Raw genomic sequence first — 23,406 nt, forward strand, 5'->3', positions numbered from 1 at the left:
ATTGCACTGGTGTCGTTCTAGCTGATAGACAATTGTACCGAGGTCCTGACATGACACCCGAGCTGGACTGAATAGATGATTGAAAAAGTCATGTAGATGTGGAAGCCTATTACGAAGTTATTGGGCCAAGCTGAAGATATAGTGTAGATGGAGCAAGATCACGAGACGAACATGTACACTTAGGAAGAAAATCCAAAAACAAAAAAAAGTAAATTATATGGAGCTATCACTAGAGGAACATGTACACTGAAGAAGAAAATCTGAAAACAAAAAAGTACATAAAATTAGATGGAGCAAAATCATGAGAGCAACATGTACACTGAGGAACATGTTGGTCAAACCTTCTAGTTACTCGATCATGCAATTATATAAGATGATCTAGGATATGATCTTTTGTGACATAAGAAAGTTGGTTCAATTATCACTCATTTTCATGTGATTTTGCTTTTTATGCTGAAAATCTAAGTTGATGTTTCTTGGTTCCATTTCTATAAAGTATAACAAAACAAGTTTCATGTGCTTGTTTCAAACTATGAGAAAAGAATAAATCATCTTATCTTTGCATTTTAGTTGTCATATTCATGATGAGCACATTATGAATCGTAATAAATCATTGCCTAGAGACATTCTCAGTGCTATTAAGCCTAGGCAGTCTCTGTGCTACAATGTTGGCAAAGCAATGTTGAGAACAGTCCAACACCACCTACAGTACCGTCATCATAGGAAGTAGATGCTAATTAAATTGCAACGCCATCCTCGCCACTACATAAATCGTGGTTAAATAGCAAACAGAAAAAGTACAACTCTAAAGACCAACAAAAACATAGGAAAATGAAAGAGCAAACTATTTATTTAGAAATTCAGACCACAGATGATACATCCTACAAACATGACAAATTACACCAATTCGTTCAGAATGAGTTGTAGGTATTTCTCATCGCTTGTGTCATACTCATACATAGTATTACAAACATGACAAATTACGCCAATTCGTTCAGAATGAGTTGTAGGTATTTCTCATCACTTGTGTCATACTCATACATAGTATTTCTTCATCATGACAACCGATTAATAGAAATAAAAAGCAAGCAACCAAAAAAAACTCAGAAAAGTAACTAACTAAATAAGTGTTCTCCCATACTGTGCTATGATTGTTTAATGATGCCTTTTTCTAATGGATGCTGGATCATACGATGTTTTGTTTGGCCAAATTTGCTTCCTGGTATGTGGTATCTATTACACAAATTTTGCTCTTCCATGTCAAATATCTTTTACCATGATCACCGGAGAACTGCATGAAGGAAAAAAAAGTCCAATTAGGGCAAAACATGGTATTCTCATAAATTCGCTATGTCCTATGTGAATGACCAATTCTAAATCAAGGATAGGGAAGCAGCTTATTTCCTATGTGAATGACCAAACACAGTACCATGTACAAGTGAGTACTGAACACAAATTAATAGAACAGGTAAAATATAGAAATGAATTAAAGAGAATTACTAGAAGCTAACACCAAATCTAGGTACAGAACAGTGAGCAATCCATCATGAGGAAGCAAATTGATGGGCTGCTCTAGGAAGGGAAGATGAGAGCAATGGTGCCTTGCAACCTAATGACCAAACATCTACTCCAAATAATTAAAGTTGTTTACTGTGTCTACATTTAATCAGCATTTGTTCGGCCTGTTCGCTTGTTGGTTTCAGCCAGCCCAAACCAGCCAGCCAACAGTGTTTTTCTCTCACAATAAAGCAGCACCAGCCAGCCCAAATCAGCCCAGAAACCAACCAGCGAACAGGCCGAGGAGAGGGTTCAATAATGGCAGACACCCAGTATAAGGATGATGGATCTAAAATTGGAAATTCAGACATCAATAATAGCAGCCAACCAGTATAAGGACAAATAACTTCTGTTATAGTTTGTACTATGTTGTTCTTGGGAAAAGTAAAATCAATCAGTTGCTTAGTCAGAAAACGTTAGGTGGGTGAAAGAATAGAATGTTACTTCCTAGAAAAAGAACAGAGGAAAAATGTAAACAGGGAACAGAAATCCTACCATGCATCTCTTTGTTGATAGTATAACATTAAAAAGGAATCAGCTGAGGAAATTCCCCTACTACAGTTTGGGGAAGTTAAGCACAGTGCACAGACCAACACGTTTTGGAAAACCACAGGAAAGAGTTGAAGTGGACCTGTGTTCATCTCCATACATCAAGATACAACAATACACAGAGAGATTTTTTTTATAATAAAATATACGAGAAAGGTCTCTCCATACAAGTACATAGATATTCAAAATATCAAACCAATTAACCTAACCATGTCCTAGAGTTCCATTCCGGAATGCCAAACTTTAATGGTTCTAACGAAGAAAAAGAGAACCATGAGCTATTGTTCCATAGTATCCATCTGAGCTATCAACACAACTAAGGTCCGTTCTCTACAACCAAAATCTAGATTATTTCTCTGCAGAGAATATCTGCTCTATACTGAGCAATTTCGACCTTCAGTTACTACTCACTCATATCATCAACAAGAAAGGAAGAGAAAGAGGAAAAAGAAAAGCAAATTTACTCTCTTCTCCTCATGCCTGATCATGCATTGCTTCCACCAAGCCCTCTGCAAGTAATAACATCACATATTTTTGAATATATAGCAGCATCATATATTAGAAATATATTTACATTACTCGTACAAAGCTTACAATCATCTACTTACATAAATTTTTGAATATATAGAAGTGTCTCCAGCATATCTTAAACTCAAGCATACAAATTTGAAGCAACATAAGTTCTTTTGATCGAGTCAAAAGGCTGAAATAGCCTCATTATTAGTGGGCATGGTACTAGCACTTTAACTGACAAGAAACAGTAGCAAATGAACAGAGTGCACTGCAACACCGTTCAGTTGATTAGCATTGGATTCACGTAGAGAAGATTAGGTTCACAGAGCAACATGGGCGGACCTGGTGTTGTGCCCGGGTATTCCCGGGCATACCCAACATTTTTGCCGCAAAAATTAGTATATATAGGTATACATATATGCACGATATAGTTAAGCTTTAGTATCGTAGTTCTCTTTATCTTGTTCATCCAAAAACAGCCCACGAAACCACGTTGCAGCCCATTAACTATCTGCTCACCCGGCCATCAAGGCTGATTCTAGTCCATTCTCCTCCCTTGGTCAAGAAACTCGTGAGGCAAAGCGCAAGAGCCGCGAGCCCAACGGATGCTCCCGCGAGACGAAATCCTAGCGCCTGCCTAGCGAAGACGTTGGGCACGTCGCCCGGCAACATTAAAATAACCCGAGTGCAGGTGTCGCCCTAAAACGCACAGTGTTGTAGCTGATCTACCACTATTGTGGCTCGAGCACTCGGCAAGCAGGCAGATGTAGTTCAACCGCGGGTCGCCTCACACCCTGCTAGATACCAGCGGCTAGGATGGCACGTTGGTCGCCATCACACACGCACACCCCGCTAGAGCCGTCTGGAAGCACAGACAGATCTTGATTTGGTATCTTTCTTAACCAAATTCAGAGGCAACAACTCAAGTTCTCCTTTGATCTTTGCTCAATTTATAATATATTTTCTTTAGCTTGGGGCTTGGGCATACCCAACTTTGAAATCCTAGGTCCGCCACTATAGAGCAATAGTGCCGGTGTTTTGGGTCTGGCGGATCCTCAACCGACTAGTGAAAGTATACTGCGTGCCCCTAATCCTGGATGGTGATGCAAAGAGACACAAGGTTTATACTGGTTCAGGCAATAGGTGCCCTACGTCCAGTCTGAGAGAGCGATCTTCTATTCCTTGCACCGAGGTGCTTGTAGTAGGGGCTTACAAGCTGAGCGAGAGAGGGAGCTAGTCCCAGGTCTCTGCGTGGAGTGGCGTGGGTTGCTTGAGATATTGATCTCTTGCAGTGAGGAAGCGTGTGTTACAGAGTGTTGTGCGTTGCTTGCACGTGTGTCCCTAGAAGCGGCCTCGGTCACTCCCTTTTATAGTCGAAGGAAGGCACGGGGGCGGTACATGGATTTCCTACGTGGCGTTTTGTGAGCAGAGGCGACATGTCCGAACCCTGTAGCTCATCACTGTGGCGACATGGTTGGTGGAGCGGCCTTGTCCTCGATGCACTGGAGCGACGCAGCCGGTTACGCCTGATCCTGTGCGACGTGGGAGCTCCTGCGGCTTGGCGCAGGGCATGGCGCGTACTGCGGACGACGTGCCGGTCCCAGAGTGCTGACAACGTAGAGAGCCGAGGCCCAGCCGGTGCCGAGGCTGAACCATTGTGGGGGGCTCGGCGGGCGCGAGTCCCGAGGCTACAGGAGCCCGAAATGGATAGCCGAGGCTCGGAGGGAATAGTAGGTCTTGTACGTCGATTCCGAGGCTACAGGGACCCAGACTTGACTCTCCACGCCTGCGCTATCCTCAGAGCAAGGGTTAGGCAGCACAGTGCAGCACGGGTGTCAGTCGTGGGCACAGTGCCGGGCATAGCGGCCGGTAACCCCTACCCCTGTCCTGTCCGGACGGCATGGCGTCGATGTGACTCATGTCTCGTCGGCCACTCCGCTGTATCGAGCCGTTCGTTCGGCTGACATCGCGGGAGTGGTTGAACGCGTTAGTTGGACGTGACGTCCTATCAGAGAAGTCGATCAAGGCAGAGGTGACGGGGTTGTTGCCGAGCCGGCCTCGAGCGAGGCGGAGAATCGGTACCTCGTCCGAGGCCTTACTGGGCGGGGCCTCGGACGAGGCGAAGAATCGGTACCTCGTTCAAGGCCTTACGGGCGGGGCCTCGAGCGAGGCGGAGAATCGGTACCTCGTCCGAGGCCTTACGGGCGAGGCCTCGGGCGAGGCGGAGAATCGGTACCTCGTCCGAGGCCTTACGGGCGGGGCCTCGGGCGAGGCAGAGAATCGATACCTCGTCCGAGGCCTTACGAGCGAGGCGGAGAATCGGTACCTCGTCCGAGGCCTTACGGGCGAGACTTCGGGCAAGGCGGAGAATCGGTACCTCGTCCGAGGCCTTACGGGTGGGACTTCGGGCAAGGCGGAGAATCGGTACCTCGTCCGAGGCCTTACGGGCGGGGCTTCGGGCGAGGCGGAGAATTGGTACCTCGTCCGAGGCCTTACGGTTTCATTTTGGGCCGAGCCTGCTTCGGGTGAGTCGGGATACTGTCCGAGGTGGGCCGGATGGTCCAGTCAGGCCTCGGATAAGGTGGGGGTTTGCCGGTGGTTGTCTCTTGGCTTCGATATTTACAAAGTTTAAGCGATTTTTTTCGGTTCTTGCTTAGGGGCCCCTTTTTATGGTACCCGACAAATAGTGTTGGCTTTACTTGCTAGGAATTGTCATTCTGAAATGTGCATGAGAAAACATCTAAATGATTGGATCAACACATCAGAGGTGGTCAGAAGAAAGCAATGGCAGAAAGAAATGCATGCTGCTCGTTACCAGCTCAGACATGAATAATGCACCCATGTTTCAAATGCAACAGCTAGAAATTGCTACATGAACATGCTTGATACCCCACTTGGTGTATAAAGCCCAAAAAATATCCCACCTTGGTTTCAACTTCTCTGTACAATGCTTATTACTAGAACTTCGAAGTACAAGGCCCTAAGATATACTCTGTACAGTAGCAGAAGAGTTAACTAAACTAAGCACTATACAAGCATATGGTACAATAAAATTCGGCAGGAACTTCTGCTATTGTTCAGTTACGATTTTCAATTGATCTGATAAGTACATGAGAACTGTAGCAGAGATAATTTTTTACTTAAAATTTCATGATAACTCTTTCTGTTTTCTTAAGAACATCGAATTAGAGTCACTCACTTTGGAAGCTACTGGTTCAGATCAAAATAGGAAGGCTATGGAGGGAAACAAATGATCTGTTTTGTGCCGATGGTGCAGCCCACCAACCTGCATAAAAAAACAAAATGACTAATATGGATCTTATTATGTTGTCATGTTCAACATTTATCTTGGTGAAAGAACTCAGCAAATGCAGCACACATTCCACGTTCCTGACCTACATCTCAACTTCAAAATATCCTAATCTTACAGTCTACTGAAAGAAAAAAAAACTAACCACAAAAGAAAGGTTCTGTTAATCTCAGATTAGGCTCTGTTAAGAGCAACCAAATCCCCATCTGGGCTTAGCACACTCACGGATCCATTAACCAAATCCAACCTCTAGTCACATATTCTTGTCCGGAAAAAGAGCCATAAAAAAGAAAAGAAAATAGAAGGCTTATGTCGATCCAGATAAAAACAAACCACATACTACAGCTGCTATAACTTCGATTCCTAGCACAAACCCCAAGTTACAACTTGCGGCTTTGATTTTGGCCGCAACAGATCTTGCTGTGGTGACCCTGTTTCGATTTGTTTCTCACTTAAGACCATTGAGATTAGCGGTTTTACCTAGAGGAGGGACCATGGATTCACCAGGCTGTGCGAAGGCAACTTGGGGCTACACTGCAGCACCCCACCAAGGAACGCTAGCAGATAGAGCTTGAAACGAGGGAGGAGCGACCTCCCGTTTGGATCGGTGGCTCATCACTGTTAAAGATTTGGAGATTGGGGATGCTAGGTTTCGGGGAAGCTATGAGGTACAGATGGATTTAGATTGCGTGGGTGCGGTGGGAAGTAGGACAAGAGGTACGTGGCGCGTGGGTGGCGTGGGAAACTGAGGGATTAGGCGCGTGGGTGTCGCGGGAAACTGGGATTTGGCGCGTTAGTTCCGCGGGAAACGGATTTGCCCGCCGAAGATGTGGTTCGCGCGGGGAAGAGGAACGAGAGTGGGGAAATTGAAGGAACGCGTGAGGCTGGAGTGTACTCCGAAATCAAATCGGGGGAATTCATGTGGCCATAAAAAAAATCGTAATATTCTGTGTGTCTCTAGAAAAGTTCAGCGGTCTTTAGCGTCACTGTTTTAACTTTTTTTGTGTCCTCCATGCCACTGCTGTCAGTATAGGCTCTAACACCGTCAAACTACAGGTGTGAAAAGTAAAAATACACTTATGTCTAAATATGTCATTAATTTTTTTGAGCATCTTAACGACTTCAAATGGAAAAAACTTAAAACTAGAAAGTTGTAGATCTCGTCGAGATCTATAATTTTCATATAAAAATTATATTCATTTAATTTCGCAAAAAAATATGATTTGATACGATTAATATATCTTAGAAAAATCATATCTTTTTTGTGGAATTAAATAAAAATAATTTTTATATCAAAATTATAGATCTCGACGAGATCTACAACTTTCTAGTTTTGAGTTTTTTCATTTGAAGTTGTTAAGATGCTAAAAAAATTAATGACATATTTAGACATAAGGGTATTTTCGACTTTTCACACCTGCAGTTTGACGGCGTTAGAGCTCAAACTGACGGAAGTGGCATTGAGGGCATAAAAAAGTTAGAGCAGTGACGCTGAAGATCGCTGAACTTTTTCAGGGACACACAGGGCATTGCGATCTTTTTTAATGGCACATAAGAAATTCCCCCAAATCAAATTCTCCTAAGTCATGGAAAATCCTCTATTTTTTATAAAAGGATAATTCCCTATTTATCTCGATATAGCCATTTCACTACAAAATTTAATTTATTATATTTTATTACTAACTCCATCCCAAATTATAAGATGTTTTGATTTTTCTAGATACATTATTTTTACTATGCATTGAGATACAATGTATATCTAAGTGCATAGCAAAAGCCATGAATCTAGAAAAGCTAAAATGTTTTATAATTTGGAACGGAAGGAGTACACCAAAAGAGTTCTATTTTTATCTAGCTCAGCATTTTTGTTTGATTTGCAGTCAGGTTGCATAAGAGCATTTTTCAAGCTTTTTCATCAAAATTGATATATTATTATTTGTCACTCATTGTTTGATACCCAATTTCACACAAGCTTAACGAGACAATATAAAATTAAATTTCTTTAAAAAAGAACTAATTTGGAACTTGAAAAAATAAAGGTGAATAAGAGCAATGTTGAAATGAATCACTAAGCTAGCCCATTGAGCTTTTTATCTAGCCCTAATTGATGTAGATGCTCATAGCACTTGTCCACACTCGTCCTTATGAGCAAACACACGAAAACTCTACCCTTGTAAGTACATCTAGAGAGTTGAACTGAAAAATTTTGAGATTAACTTAATTTGTCCATATAATTGTCCTAGTGTGTATCCCTAAAGAATTTTTTTTGTTGTACCTGTTATGTTTTGACCGAGTTAGCTCTATGTAAGATACATGAGCAAGTAGTTGCATGGATATCTTAGGGCAGCTCCGACAATCGATTTTTAAGCTAGCTCTAAGCATTTTTCTTATATTTTAATAGAAGAGAGAAAAAAGCTAGCTCTTGAGCTAAGCTCTTGCACACACTTCAAGGTTATTTAAGTGTCATGTGGGGCTATCTATGTTAAAAGCTATATGCTAAAGTTGACACTATTAGAGAATTGGCTTAGAGCTACTAACTAGCTCTAACCATTGCGGGTGTCCTTAGGGCCAGTTTGGCAGAGCACCCAGAACAAGTTGAGATTGTGCCTCACTAGCTAGGTCAGACCATATGCTAGAAACCAATAATCGCCTTAAGGATGAAATGAATTCGAACCAGACAGCATGAAATCAAGTTCAAATGTTTTATGTTTTAGTAGAACATATATAGTAATTATACATATAGGGATTAAGGTATGTGTATTTAGCACATATACATAAAAGGCAACTCGTAGAAAATGATATATTTATTAATTAACATTTCCAAAATTAAATGTATCAAAAAATTATAAAAATATTATTAATAAATGTGTAAATATTTATCAAGAAATAAATTGAAATATATTAAAAATGCTTTGGTAGCTACTTAGGTAAAAACAATTTAGTGGTGGGAATATTTGTTTATCAGAGAAGGGTCAAGGTTTCAAGGTCCCATAATATTGTATTTATTATTTATTCTTGACGTTTATAAGGAAAAACAGTGATACAAAAAAACATGGAAAGGATAGATACTCCACACACAAAGGGAAAAACGAAAAAAACATGGAATGGGGAGGCCACTATATATATACGAAAAGAAAGAAACAGAAAGAAACTGGACGCGGGGGAGGGGGGGGGGAGAAAAAAAATAAGTCAAGGAAAATATTTTTTATATATAAAAAAGAAAAAACCGTCTCCCCAGGACCTCAAATAGAACGATAGATCCAATTTGCAACTCCCCAGCGCGCGCCTGTTCTCTTTTACCGCCCGCTGCCGCCGCCCGTCCCGTTCATCTCGCGCCGCGACAGCTGCTCCGTCGTCCGCCCTCGCCTTCCCAGACCTCGCCGGAGATTCACCGCCTGCGCCCCTTTCCGCTCTCCACCAGCCTCATGAACATGCTCTCTTATGCCATGAGTTCATCGGCCTGTTAAGGTAAAGATGAATCGCCCTATCAATCCACGCCCCCGGGTTCTAGAGCAGAGGCATCGGATGTGAGGCTCGCGGGTCACCGGTGCCGCCGCAGCTAATATGATATGGGCGTCGACTGCCTTGCTGTAGCCTTGTTGTGTGCGTTCTCGGTACCTGCTCGTCGAAATTCCTGCGTAGTGATAGTCTAATAGAACAATATTCTCGGTAACACAAGGATTTATCTGATTTGTCATTTTTCGCTTAAAAGAGTTCCAAATATACAATAAAGAATTGATGGTGGATCAACTATTGTCATCTGCCTTACATGGAACTTAATTTAAAATGATCTACAATATTTTATTACCTTGCCGAAATCTTTTGTAAATTTAGTTTGCAAATCTGTGAGAAAACGCTAGTGTCATTGCTTAGTTGAAATACTTAGATGTGAATTATCTTTTATTCTTATTTTTTTATTGAGTTGATCAAGGATTATGGGAAATGGAAATGTAGTTAGATCAATCTCATTCATATGGACTGCATCTTAACTAGTTACTATCACTATCATTTTGTTTTTAATAGGTGATGGCGATAGAGTACCAAATAAGCGAAAGGGGACCGTTTTAACACATGTTTGGGATCTACTGGAAGGAGATCGGATAGTAATAAGATGTAATATGCTTGGACAACCCATTGGAAATGGTGGTTACTGTCCGGTTGGTGCCAAAGATTGGAGAGAAGTTAAGAAAAACAATGCAGAAACCATAATTCAATTCGTACAAGTTAGCTCAATTTTACAAGACATAATATTGTCAATTTAAGTATTATATGCTTGTTATCATGTCATTAAGTAAAATTCATTCATCAGTGACTTTCTTATTTTCAGACAAAGTTCTTGTATCCTCGTTCATATGAAATCTAGAGGTTTCATTTGTTCCCTCCCCCTTGGATAGACAATTTTGTGAGCGAGTCCACCAATCTGGAGTGCCAAGGTTACTTCTTGATAGCTATGCAAGCCAAATTCGTGTCAAAATGAATGTCTCTCAATCGATCCCTGAGAAGTTCCATTGGAAAATAGAGGTTTGCTTTCATAGGTAAGTCATGTTTTGACTCTTCCTGACTGTAAATGGAGGCATTCTTAGTGTTGAGAGAAAGCTGAAGCAGTTTACCTTTTGCAGGAATGCCTCCATGGATTTTAGTGCGAGACGGGTGAATGGCAAGGTTTTCAAGATAAAAGGCAACTCATATAAAATGATATATTTATTAATTAACATTTCAAAAATTAAATGTATCAAAACATTATGAAAATATTATTAATAAATGTGTAAATATTTATCCAGAAATAAATTGAAATATATGAAAAATGCTTTGGTAGCTACTTAGGTAAAAACAATTTAGTGGTGGGAATGTAGGAGCTGGACAGGCCGTACGCGTGCATCGCGGACTACTTCAATGTGATTGGGACAGGACAAGCACCTACGCGTTGGTCACAGCGATTTGCGGCTCGGTTGAGAACAAGCAACCACTCAACGCCAAGGGTATCAACAAGTTTTAACTCGACAACGGCTCCAAAATCTTCCAACATAGAAAGTATGATGCCCGTCTAACATCTCACTTTTTCCCTCTGTCATGATCACCACATCTCTGATTAAAATTTGTGGAAACCTAGGTTCAGTTTTTAACATGGAATAGAATTCCTCTTGATGCCTTGATATGATTTGGTCATCTCAGCCTTGATGTGCTGTGGATTTGTCAGCCTTGATTTATTTTGGATTTGTCATTTCCTTCTTAATCTCTTCCTGTGATGCTCTACTATGGACATACTGAATTTGCAGTGCCCTGATTGTGCAATTCTTAGAACTTGACAAATGTACATATGAACCTGTGAATGCGTTCACGTTCACGATGATTGTGTATCTTACAGAAAAAACTTACATGGTCTACCATTCGCCAATTGTTGTCTCAGATTTGCTCCCATGCATTTGCATCTGTTGCCAAGAGATAAAGTTCGACTGTGTGCATGTGCTCATATGTGAACTATTGTATAACTGCAACCACATCTTTTTTAACCTAATTAGACCAATGAAATTGTGATGCTTCTTATTCGTAGCAATGACATTGCTCTCATATTTTTCCTTGTAATCAGTCAACTAACATCTTACTTCATTCAGAAATCAGAATCAGTAGGGCAATGTGATTCATGACTAAAGCAATCCCACTAGATGACCAAACAAAACAACAGTAGTTTGCTCTATGTATATTGGGCATATATGTTCAATTTCTATTCATACGTTCATTTATTCAAAGTTATGTGAATATGTTTTTCTGTCACTCAAGTGCCATTTTATGAAGTTTCCATTCTCATGACCAACTTGTCAATTAGTGAAATAGATTTTTAGCAAGCAACACCATGGAAATAGTGTCAGTACTTTGGATGCAATGTGCTTTATATGAATTAATTTAGTTTTACACTTCTTAACATTTAATTGATGACCATCTATCCCAGAATTAGGGAATCATGAAAAAATATATAAATATTAGAATACTAATAATGGTCATCTGGTAGAGATCTAGGAACTATTAAGTGTCAGTTTGATATAGTAGTATTTCTCTTTTGTGTTGTAACTCTATATTGAAATGTTACTCTATATCTTTTCTAGGAGAATGGTGTAGCGGAAGTGGTCATGGTAATTCAAAGAATTAAGCAATGCTTATAAAAAAAGGTATTTGCTTTATTTAGCATATTCTCACATAATTTAGTCCCTATTGGCTTTAATATTGTTTAAATTTTTTAGAGAGTTCAATGTGTTGCACCAAATTAGAAAGATGGATTCCTTAAATAGAATGATCAATTGGTAAAATCTCTTCTTCGTGAAATACTTCTTTATCTACAAAGGCTTTTTTTATAATAATTCATGCTGTTTTCATTTGTCCTCTTTACTAGAACAAAGAACCATGTGAGTCTACATATAGTGACGATGATGATCTATTTTTCTAATAAAAAGGTTATCAACTGGTTTGTTGTATTCAAGAATAATATACTCTTAGTTTGTTTATATGTCAATATTTTTGCCTAGTGATTATGATTTACAAGAATTTGTATTGGAACTAATGCTAAGGTGACACTAATGACAAGGAATTACTAATTCTAGAAGTAGAAACAATGTCTCCATAATGCTCTGCTAATGATTCTAGACAAATAGCGGTACATCTTTTCATTGAACCATTGAATATGATATATTAGACTTATAATGTTAATTTATTAAAGATAAATAACATTATAACACTGTATAATTGCAATTACCATTCTCTTCCTTTCAGTTTAATTCTTGCCCAAGGAATTCTATAGATGTAGAATAATAAAGGTACAAAATGTAAGAACCATATTTTCATATTTATTATAGTAAAATGTTTGTTTTATATTGTTTCATATGTAAGGATCATCATGGAGTGCTTGGAGAGACCACCATTGCACAATAAGAGGTAGCTCATGACAAGGCTACATGCTACAAGAGACCGAAACATGAGCAACCTCCTCCAATGAAGGTAGGTGAACAAAATATCACTTATCTTAACTACATTATCTTGATAAACAAATGATGTTTGTTGGTCGCTAAGTGATATGTCAAATTAATATAGGTTCGGTCCACAGTGGTACTCATGACTACAAAATATCCAAATAAGGTCTTTTGAGCACTAATCCAAAAACATGTTTTGGTGGAGTTGAGACAAAATCAATTCTACAAAGTGGATATCAATCATCCTAGGGTACAATAACATTGGTGATGCCCTTGCCAAAGGTGGTAACAATTGTTCGGACTTTGACATTTGTATGTTCATACTAGCTTTTAAGTTTACATCAACTAACATAGATAGAATAATATTTAATGTTATAACTTTCTCTTTGTAGGTTGTAATGATTAATGGCTGAATTCTTATATTGATGTGTGCAAAAATGGATGAAGAAGCAATGGAATTTAAGAACACTAGATATCACACTTTCATTTCTAGTAGTATGGGCTTGTACTCTTCAATACTATATGTAGTTGCTCTCAAGCTAGAGCCACATCGTTATGTACCTATATTGTCACTTGATTTGAACAAGTATTACGTTGAAATCTTCAAATAATTTGTGGATCTTGCTATGGTTATTGAAATTTGCGGCTCATGAGATTCTATAATGTGTCATATTTGTGTGATTCTGCAATGTGTAGCCCACATGTAAGGGTAATATAAATATTTTATTTAAAAAGTTGAATATGTTACAATAGGTAAAACATGTGTTGTAAAACATGTGTTACTCCATTCCACACTATATACTCTACTACAATGTGGAAGTGTTACTAGAACACTAAAAAATTGTTACAAAAGAAAATCATTGTAACACTAGACAATGTTACAGTAGATGTGTTACAAACTATGTACTCCATCACATTATGAAAGTGTTACTATAGCTAAAAAAAGTGTTACAACATAGAATCACTATAACACTAGATAAATGTTTCAATAGATATATAAATGTGTTACAACGTAGTAACACTTTTCTATATATAAAAGAACACATATTCCGTGTTACAATAGATCAGTCTATAGTAGCATGGCCAATTGGAACACATAAAAAAATGTGTTACTAAGAGAGTTAGTAACACTTTTTTCAGCCTATAGTAACACAAGTTGGTGTTACTATATTCCCGTGTTGTAGTAGTGATAACTTCCATAGTTGGTAGGGGTCGCTTGTTATTGATGATGTCCTTGTTGTAGCGAGCGTAGGAAGGTACATGCAAGACATCCATTAAAGGAATGCTTACATGTATCTTTTGGATCATCTCAATGAAGGTCCATGGTCGGCTTCCGTGTGTGTGTGGGAAACAGCAAAAAGTTCATGTCGGTGAAGTCTTACGGGGCCACTTCCCCCTCTTGTTCTTTATTTTGTGCCGAAGATTCGGCTTCCTGGTGCTTTTTTGCTTTTCCTATATGGTTAGGGTTTGGTGGATCATGAGTGGACTTACCAGAATTATTAACAGGAATAGCAGCAGCTATCTGAGCTAATTGTGTTTCAATCATTTTATTAAAGCTCAGTTGATTTTTAACAGAGGAAGTCAAACCTTCTATTTTTGTGTTGATATTTTCTATCATTTTGTCATTAGCAAAAAGTTTCTTTGTTAGGTTTTCATTTATCTTTGCATGACCTAGAACTAAATCTTTTAAGGAGGGTTGATTTGAAAAGTTGGAATTGAAAATCAAATTACCTCTTTGGTACTGTGGGCATGATTGGTTGTTCCACCCCTGGCCTCCTTGTGGATGGAACCCATTGTTCATGTAGAATGCGTCTTCATGGGTTTTGGGGCAGTCGTTCCCTGAGTGTCCGACATTGCCACAGACTTCGCATGTCATATGCGAGTCTAGTGCTTGGGCAGTGCCAAAATTTGCTTCTTTCTCAGTGTCACGCTCATCTAGGCACGGTATGCATGCCTTTCTGATAGGCCTAGAGCCTTTCTTCGCTCCAACCCTGGTTGGAGACCATCTTTTCTATCAGAGCCGTAGCTCCATTTATTGTTGCAAGAGGAAGGCTCCTCTGGCAGCAGCATCAACTTGGGCACTTGATATGGGTGTTAACCCATTATAGAAGTTCTGGAGGATGAGCCAGTTCTCCATCCTGTGGTGTGGGCAGGTGAGGATGTATTCTTGCAGCCTCTCCCATGCTTCGGGGATGGATTCATGTGCATTTTGCTGGAAGTTTGAAATTCTTTAATGAAGGGCATTGGTTTTACCCGTTGGGAAGAACTTTGCAAGGAATGTCGTGGAGCACTTGGACCATGTGTCAATAGCTTCCCAGTCCTTGGAGAACCACTGCTTTGCTTTCCCCAGGAAGGAAAACAAAAATAGATGGAGTCTTATGATCTCCGATGCGACATCCTTCATCAGGATGGTGTCGCACAGCTCCAGGAAGTGTTGGAGATGCGTGTTGGCGTCCTTACTAGGCAATCCACAAAATGGATTTGCTTGCACCATCATGATGAGGCCAGTCTTGAGCTCAAAGTTTGCGTCACCCATGTTGATGGCGGGCCCAAAGGGCACGTTGGCAACAGCGGGGACGGAGTACTCGTGGAGCATCCTCTAGGCCATGGTGTTTGATGCAGATGGTGCTGGGTTGACGGGTTCGTTTGCCGGTAGAGTGATGGAAGGAAGGACAAGACGACGTCTGGTCTTCCTTAGGAGTGACTCTGGATTCTTGATGAAGTTTGTTGGCAAGGCGAAACCGGTCATGCACTATCCTGTTTTCACCCACAATAGGAGAAAACAAGCAGAGTTGGCCTGCATGAGCAATGGCTACTATACAGTCATATTATCATGAACATGTCCTAATAGATTCTTTTAACCAGTGCCTTCCCTGGCAATGGCACTAGAAATGCATGTTGGTATTTCTTAACGCATACAGAAATAATCCGCAAGCGCATGGATATACCGTTGTAGCATTTCACCCGAAAGTATTCAGGGTATCGTTAATTTATATTTTCCCAAAGGAAGGCATGGTGTAAAAGTCTCTAGTAGGGACATGAACAAGATGATATGCTTGTATAAAAAACCAATGTTAATAACAGGGTAAACCAAGATAAAAATTGGGATAGTGTGACACACACACAAGCCAATCTCAAGGATAAAAAGAAAAGAAAGAATAAAGAATAAAAGAAATAAACCTAATCAGGAGTAGGCGTATCCTAAGTTGTTATGCTAAGATTAGCAGATGATCATACAAATACATGATTAAGACTTAGCTCTAAGCATATAGATGGACAGGGAGAGATCCGAGCACTAGTCTGCCAGCAAGCGTGAGAGGCATTTACGAACTCCTACACTGTACCCAAACGTGGGGGATTACAAGGGATGGACAGAGCTGTCACCACCTACCGCCTACCCCTCAACCATGGAGCACCGTCATATCCGAAGGTTCCTGTGTACCCGAGCACCATGCCCGTGTACAAAGAAATTACCCAAATTCCTCCGGGACTCTGACCCTACGGATCGACAAGCATAGAACCTGGGCATACCCGAAGGCACAACGAACTGCCACCTCAACTTAGGTCTTAGTTTAAACATATATGTTGTATGAATGATTAAGCATAGAGGTTCATATGTCAAATGAATAACATAAGAACTTAGCTCTAGTTCTATAGCATAACTACTTTGATAAAATGAGAGCAAGAACAAAGAGGAATTCTTCATATTGCTCATACCAAGATTCTCCAAGGTGTTCAAGCTCTCCACAAAGCTTTTCCTAGCTCCAAATACTACTAAAAAGGTAAAAGTACAAGTGTAGAGGGAGAGAGTGTAATACCCAGAATACGTTTTGTGTGTTAGAAACCGTAAAGTGGCAAAGGGTTCAAAAGGAGTTTTAATGAGTGGCAAAAAATAATTTTTTTATATGTAGCTTGGATGGACGATCAAATATCATAGATGCATAGGGCTTGTCGAATGCTTTCTGTTTCACTACTCATATGCGTTGTTCAGAGTTCGGATCATCAATATATAGCTATCGCAAGGTTGGGAAAAAAAAAACATGAACAGTAACACATGGTCACTGTATCGCCGCCTGGCTACAGTAAAAACATGAACATATGGTTTTCCCCCTTTTCTATGCCGGTGTCCCTTCAGCCGCCCACCTCTCTCATGCACCAGAGAAAAAAATAGGAGAAGAATAGCAAAGAGATGAGAAGGGAGGGAGAGAAAAAAATATGGTTTTGCCGCCATTGCCGCCGTCATCGTCCAAGTGGTGCCCGTTCTTACATTTGTAAAACTGGTTAGGATCTATCTCGTACCTTTGGTTTGCTGTCAATCTTTTTCTTTCCCTCGCTGTTCTTGATGGAGATGCCATCGATGGGTAGATTAAGTCGACCAGACGTGTATCTACGGAGATCAATTCTAGGGAGAAGGGGAACCGGGAGTTCAATCGTTGTGGATCTTCATCATTGTCGCTGTTTGGGGTAAGACCTCACTTTAGCCCACTGTTTTGATGTGAAATCTATGCTAGAGCTTGGTGAATTCGTTTGATTAATAGGAGTTAGGGTTCTAATCTCGAAATTGGGCCCTGCAGTTTTTCAGATTGTGCAGTCATGGGCTTGGTGCTGTTTAGGGCTGTTTTTATGTATCCAAAAATCATAGAAAAATTATATTAAGTAGTGTAAAGATCACCTTTATAGCACCTGTGGTTTAGGAGACATGGTCGTCGTTTGATGATGCATTTGTTCTGTCAAAAATCTGGACACTATTAGATGCATTCAGTTTTTTGTTATCTTAAGTCCATAATCTCGAGAAATGATCTACATGAAAGTTGTAGGTAATTTAATAAGCTTTCCATATTGTGAAATATCACAAATGTTGGATCAGTACATCTCCAGTTATGTATGTTTTTGTGGCCTGCTGTTGTTCTGTCATCAGAAAAGTTCAGTTAGTTTGTAAGCTTGTTTTGGGTATCTTAGGTTCTTCAAACTCCTAAAGTTATAATATGAAAGTTGTAGATCATGTTGCTTTGTATATTCTGACACAGTTTCATAATTTTTGTATGAGTAGTTTATCCATAGTGAAAATGTGAAGGTAGGTTGCTGTTATCAATTAAGCGTTTGGTTGCTGTTTTGGAGAAAACGATTGGGCAGGCCGTATGAATGCTTTATGCATTATTTGTATATGTTTGTATGAGTCTATTTTTCTGAGGTAATGATGTCTGAACAGGTGGTGTGCCTTCGGATCGTTCTTAGCTCACGTTGTCACATCATCGTTTCGAGGAAAGTAAACGTAGCGGTGGTTGCTACAGCTTGACTTGTTTATTCTATCTACACATTGTCATAACATTGATTGAACCAAGATGATATACCTATTATGAATTAACTTATCCTTTAAAGTAATGTATGTTATGATTATAATTGTTGAATCTCATTTGTCTATCATCGGAAGGTAAGTGATATGTTTTATGGTTGTGGAGACATATGACATATGTGGTAAGTATTTGTCTTTCTTCATGAAGTAAGTGGGATGTTTATGATTGTGGATGTATATGGCATATGTGGTGCATTCTTGTTATGAGCATATGCATCGAGCCAGGTCGGTGAGAAAGGCATATAACTATTTTCGGAGTGCTCTTGAGTCAGGTCGATGAGAAAGTTATGTGACTATTCCGGAGTGCTCTTGTGGATTATGTCGCCGCTTGCTGTCCGCGACCGTACCGGTACAGCATCATACGTTACCCGAGCAGGGGTATGATGCAGCTTCATACCTTGCTGGGTATGGAGGCAGTGGACATGCATATGCATTGCATTTGCACTCTTTGAGGTTTATTCGTATTGAAGTTTTATGTTGGCTTGAAGGTGGATATGATGAGTATTGTTTCATTCATATGTGGAGGTGGTTTATTTATTGTATATCTTGCCCTCTACTTCTTTATGAAAATTTTATTGGATATCTTACATAATGTCATTTACTTCCTTATGGAAATCTCATTGGATAAATAACTTGAGTATTAACTATTGTTTTCTTATGCTGTTATCTTCCATATTAAATCGATGTCTAACTAACTTGTAGTTTGAATGACATGTTTAGACAGTTTGCTTGTTGAGATTTATTCTCACCCGTCTTATCTTTCTAGGTGCTTGGTTTCGAAGATTTGCTTGAAGGGAGGGGATTAGTAGCACATATTCATTGTTTCACCCACACTTAGAGTTAATAATGATGTTTTTGGCTTGGTGTAATAAACTTAGTTTATCAGTCATGGTGACCCTTGGTGGTTTAATACAAATGTTTGTGGTGAAACCATTCTTAAGCATAGATTTGTTCTTACTATTGCTTCCACATTTTACTTTGATGGTGGGGTTTTGAGGCTGAGTTTTCACGCTCTGGCTTGTGGTTAGGGACGTTAGTAACATCTTGGGCTTTTGTGGCACCTGGGGTGTTACAGTTGGTATCAAAGCAGGTTTTAGATTCTCGAAAAATAAGGATTAAAATGATACACTTGCACATGTAGGGTGGATATGGGTTTGTTTATCATGCATGCCATTTGAAATTGAGGTATTTGTTGTTGCTTAACTTAAACTGATGTTTATGTTGTATATCATTATTATTGTTAGTTATGAGCAAGCGAAAATTTTATTTGCTTGGTTTATACCTTCTTTAATTGTCACCGTACCAACTTGTATACGAAAAGGCTTGCCACCGACCCGTGGAGTTGGAATTCAGAGCACATTAGGCCATCAAGAAGTGGAATATGGATTTATAGGCTGTTGTTTGTATTTCTTATGTCACGAATAAATCCGCAAGCGTACGGATACCGCTGTAGCTTTCACCCGAGGGTATTCAAGGGTATCGAATCCACAGGGAACATGTGTACTCTTCTATTTGGTTCGTCCAAGGACAACACAAGGATAAAGTTGGCAGGGGTAGAGATGGATTCCTATGGCTTTAGGGTATATGGAAAGATAAACTTTACTTTTACTTGCTTACTTTGGGCATGGGATCGCACCTGGTCTGCCAAGTGATGTCGGCCTATAGCTCTATGCCGAACCCGAATGTGGGGATTACAAGGGATGGACAGGGTTGTCACCACCAGCTGCCTACCCCTCAACCATGGGGAATGAGGCAAATGAAGGTAACCTCTAGCCTAGACACCATGTCTACACTATCGATTACTACTCTAGCATCATATAGGATTATCCATCTTCATTAGGAGTCCTCTACTAGTGCATCCGCTACAAGAATGGATGACTAGCCCATAGCAAAGAAGAATAAAGCTTAAATAACCAAGAGACTCACCACCATATGAATCACAGACACTTAGAGAAGAAAGCATTTGTCGAGGTACAAGCTTGGGGAAGCTACCGACAAACCCGACATTTCCCCAAATTCTCCCTCACATCTCTCCCTATTACTAAGTTTTAGATAGCTAGGGCCTATGCCTTGGAGTGGTGGTCTTGCTCTTCCCCTTGGGGCCTTGTGTGTTGTTGTGAAATGAGGAGGGGATGGCCTCCTTTTATAGGTGAGGAGGAGGGGATGATCCATGGAATATTCCCTCCATTAGTAAAGGAACCGCCATCTAGCACATTCAATTCTAGCCATCCACCCCACAACCGATGTCGGCAAGGCGGTAAGTGACTCCCTACAAAAGATGGGCTTGTTTGGGCTCAGTAGGGGGTCGCCCGACCCTATAGGTTGGCCAACCACTTTCTGGGCCCGTTCAGGCTCCGCTTTGGTGGGTGGCCTCTTTGTGAGCTTCTTAATTGGGATCTAGGTGGATGGCGGAGTTGAGATAGTTTTGCTTCAGTTATGGGCTCATGGATCCATGTGTTTAGGCCCAGATTTGTCTGGTAAGTGGGCCTCTTTCCTTTTCCAAGATTTTCTTTAATATTCAATGTGTGTTCTTAGCCCTTCATGTGCATTTGCACATATGTCCTCCTCCATATAAGCAATCACCAAAACTTGTGGAACTTGTTAGTTATAAACCCTAATGTTAAGTTTGGTGTTTATATAAGTAGGTTTTTATGCAAGATTTGGCGGTTGATTTTAGGGGTCAAGGACCGCCAACAAGCTCCCCCACACTTAGCCCTTTGCTCGTCCTTGAGTAAAGGTTAAGGACTAGGGTGGAACATCTCCTCAAATGGTATGATGCCTGCATATAAGTTATTCCAAGCCTTACCTATATATGTGAACTTTGAAGTGTCTACCATGCCATCTAGGGTGGTTGAGGAATGCTGGCGGTCTTTAACTCCCATCTCTTACTACCAAATATTACATAAAATGAAGTCATATGAACACCAAACTTAGAATTAGGGCTCATTTGCAGGAGGACATGTCGAAATAACACAGATAATGAGCCTAAAGTATACAAGAAACACAACAAAACACACACCCGACATGAACCCAAGGGGGAGCAGGCCCACTTACCAGACAAATTAGGGCCCAGCCATGTGGAGAACAAGCCCATGACCCAAGCACACCACCTCCAATCCATGTCAAACTTCATAGGCCCAATCAGGAATCCCACAAGAGGCCACCCACCAAAATTGAGCACATTTGGACTTTGTTTGGGTCGAACGGACCCCTGGTGCAGCCACACCCCTACCAAGCCTATTTGGCCTCAGCTTTTGTGGGCTGCCTCTTATCACCTCCCTATGGTCAGTTGGGGTGGTTTGGTCGGTAACATAAATGCGCAAAGGGTAGTTTGCTCATGTTTATGAGGGGATCAAAGGAATATTGTAGGAATACTCCCCTCCTCTCCACCTATAAAAGGAGGCCTCCCCTCCTCACTCAAGAAGAACACACCAAGGAAGAGCAACATCACATTTGAGCTTCACTCCAAGGCTTAGGCCATAGCTACCTAGAGTTGAATAGTAGGGAGAGATGTTGGGGAGAGTACGGGGAAGTGCCGGACTTGTCGATAATCTCCCCAACCTTGTACCTTGACAAACACCTGCGCTATACCTTGACGAATCTTTGCTAAGTAAGTGTTCATGGTTCTTATGGTTATAACTCTTTTTGAATAGTTAAGTTTTACTCTTATTTGCTTGTGGGTTCATTGTCTGTTCTTGTAGCGGATACTCTAGTAGAGGGCTCCTGATAGAGACGGATAACCCTGTACGATGCTAGAGTAGTAGTCCATAGCATAGACATGGTGTCTAGGGTAGGGGCTACCTTTGTTTGCCTCGTGCCCCACGGTTGAGGGGTAGGTGTCGGCACGAAATTTTGTCTCCGTGCCAGGGACACACGAGCAAGCTAGAAGGGTCTGCTCGATGGAGCTGTAGATCCACCTAGCTTCAGCGTGGGGATGGTCGATCTTGCGCACTCCTCTCGAGACATGGCAGTCAATTTGACCCTACAATTGACAAGGAGAGAAAGTTTATCAGTAATTTTGAGTGAAACTTGTCGGTGTTGCCTGACAGTCCCGAATGTATGGCTCTGAAAGCCGATATGAGAGGAGATCGACTAAATAGTCGATTCCAGCATATTCATAAGAATAAATCAGCTAAAGCTCGTGGGGTTGTGTAAGAAGAATCGGTTATCATTCAGGATAAATATCATTATTTGAGCAAATATTAATCAATGGCAATAAGATGTCAACAATGATTGGTTTATGCTAAGCCAATGATTACAAGTAACCGAACCCCTGTTATATAACATAAATAGTTCACCACCATTTAACCATTTAATAAAGGTAAATCTAATGAATATATTAGATCTCATCTATCGCTATGACCAGTGGGGCATGATGCAGAATCATGCAGGCCGTAGAAACAACAATAGACTCGACGACCCTAACTCATTACTAATATCAATGGGGCATGAGGCAGAAACATGCAGGCCATAATACAATAATAAGATCATGGGGCTAACACATCTTTCAACCTATCTTTACTTCAACGCTCTTGTAACGTGAACTGTTCGTGAAAGCACTCGATATCGGCTAAAATAGCCGATTCAGGCATAGCACACAGTTAAAGTCATGCCCTGTTAGGAATAGATCTACTAAATAACGATCCCCACTTCACGGTGCTAACAGTGGGGTGTGAGGCAGAATCACACAGGCCATGATAACGGGCCATGGAACGGTTCTCGCTAGTCAATAGATCTACTCAAAATGCATCATGTCTTAACCGCACGCTATGCACGATTAAGATTGATATAAAACAACCGATAAAACATAACTCATCGTTTAAAGTGTAGATTAGATTAGTTTTATATTAGCAAACGATGGGCTAAACAAGATATAAGGCCGATCCAAATCAATCTCAATCGGGCAGAGTGATATTGTTGTAATTAAATAAATAATGAAAGAAATAAGCAATATTGGTAACTTAATGAATCTACCAAAGACTGTCATTCTTAGGTAGAGCCGATAACTTGACCTTAATCTAGTTCATGCAGTGGAGGTCGACCGGATCGATGCAGTCATACTTGAACTAAATAAGAATCGATAACTAATTTATACCAGAGTCGTAGTGGTGGTCGACCGGATCGATGCAGCCGTACAAACAGAGGTATAAGCCATGACAATACTT

At 40.5% G+C, this 23,406-nt stretch overlaps 1 non-coding gene and 1 pseudogene across 1 annotated transcript; both read left to right on the forward strand.

Moving 5' to 3' along the window:
- Positions 1 to 23,406, forward strand: part of LOC136523210 (fruit protein pKIWI501-like) — a 289,633-nt pseudogene that overhangs the window by 100,764 nt on the left and 165,463 nt on the right.
- On the forward strand, positions 15,024 to 15,130 carry LOC136524881 (small nucleolar RNA R71). The gene has a single exon (XR_010776233.1). It is a non-coding gene; the product is annotated as a small nucleolar RNA R71 (small nucleolar RNA).

Source organism: Miscanthus floridulus, chromosome 18 (assembly GCF_019320115.1).
Source record: "Miscanthus floridulus cultivar M001 chromosome 18, ASM1932011v1, whole genome shotgun sequence".
NCBI classification, from domain to species: Eukaryota; Viridiplantae; Streptophyta; class Magnoliopsida; order Poales; family Poaceae; genus Miscanthus; species Miscanthus floridulus.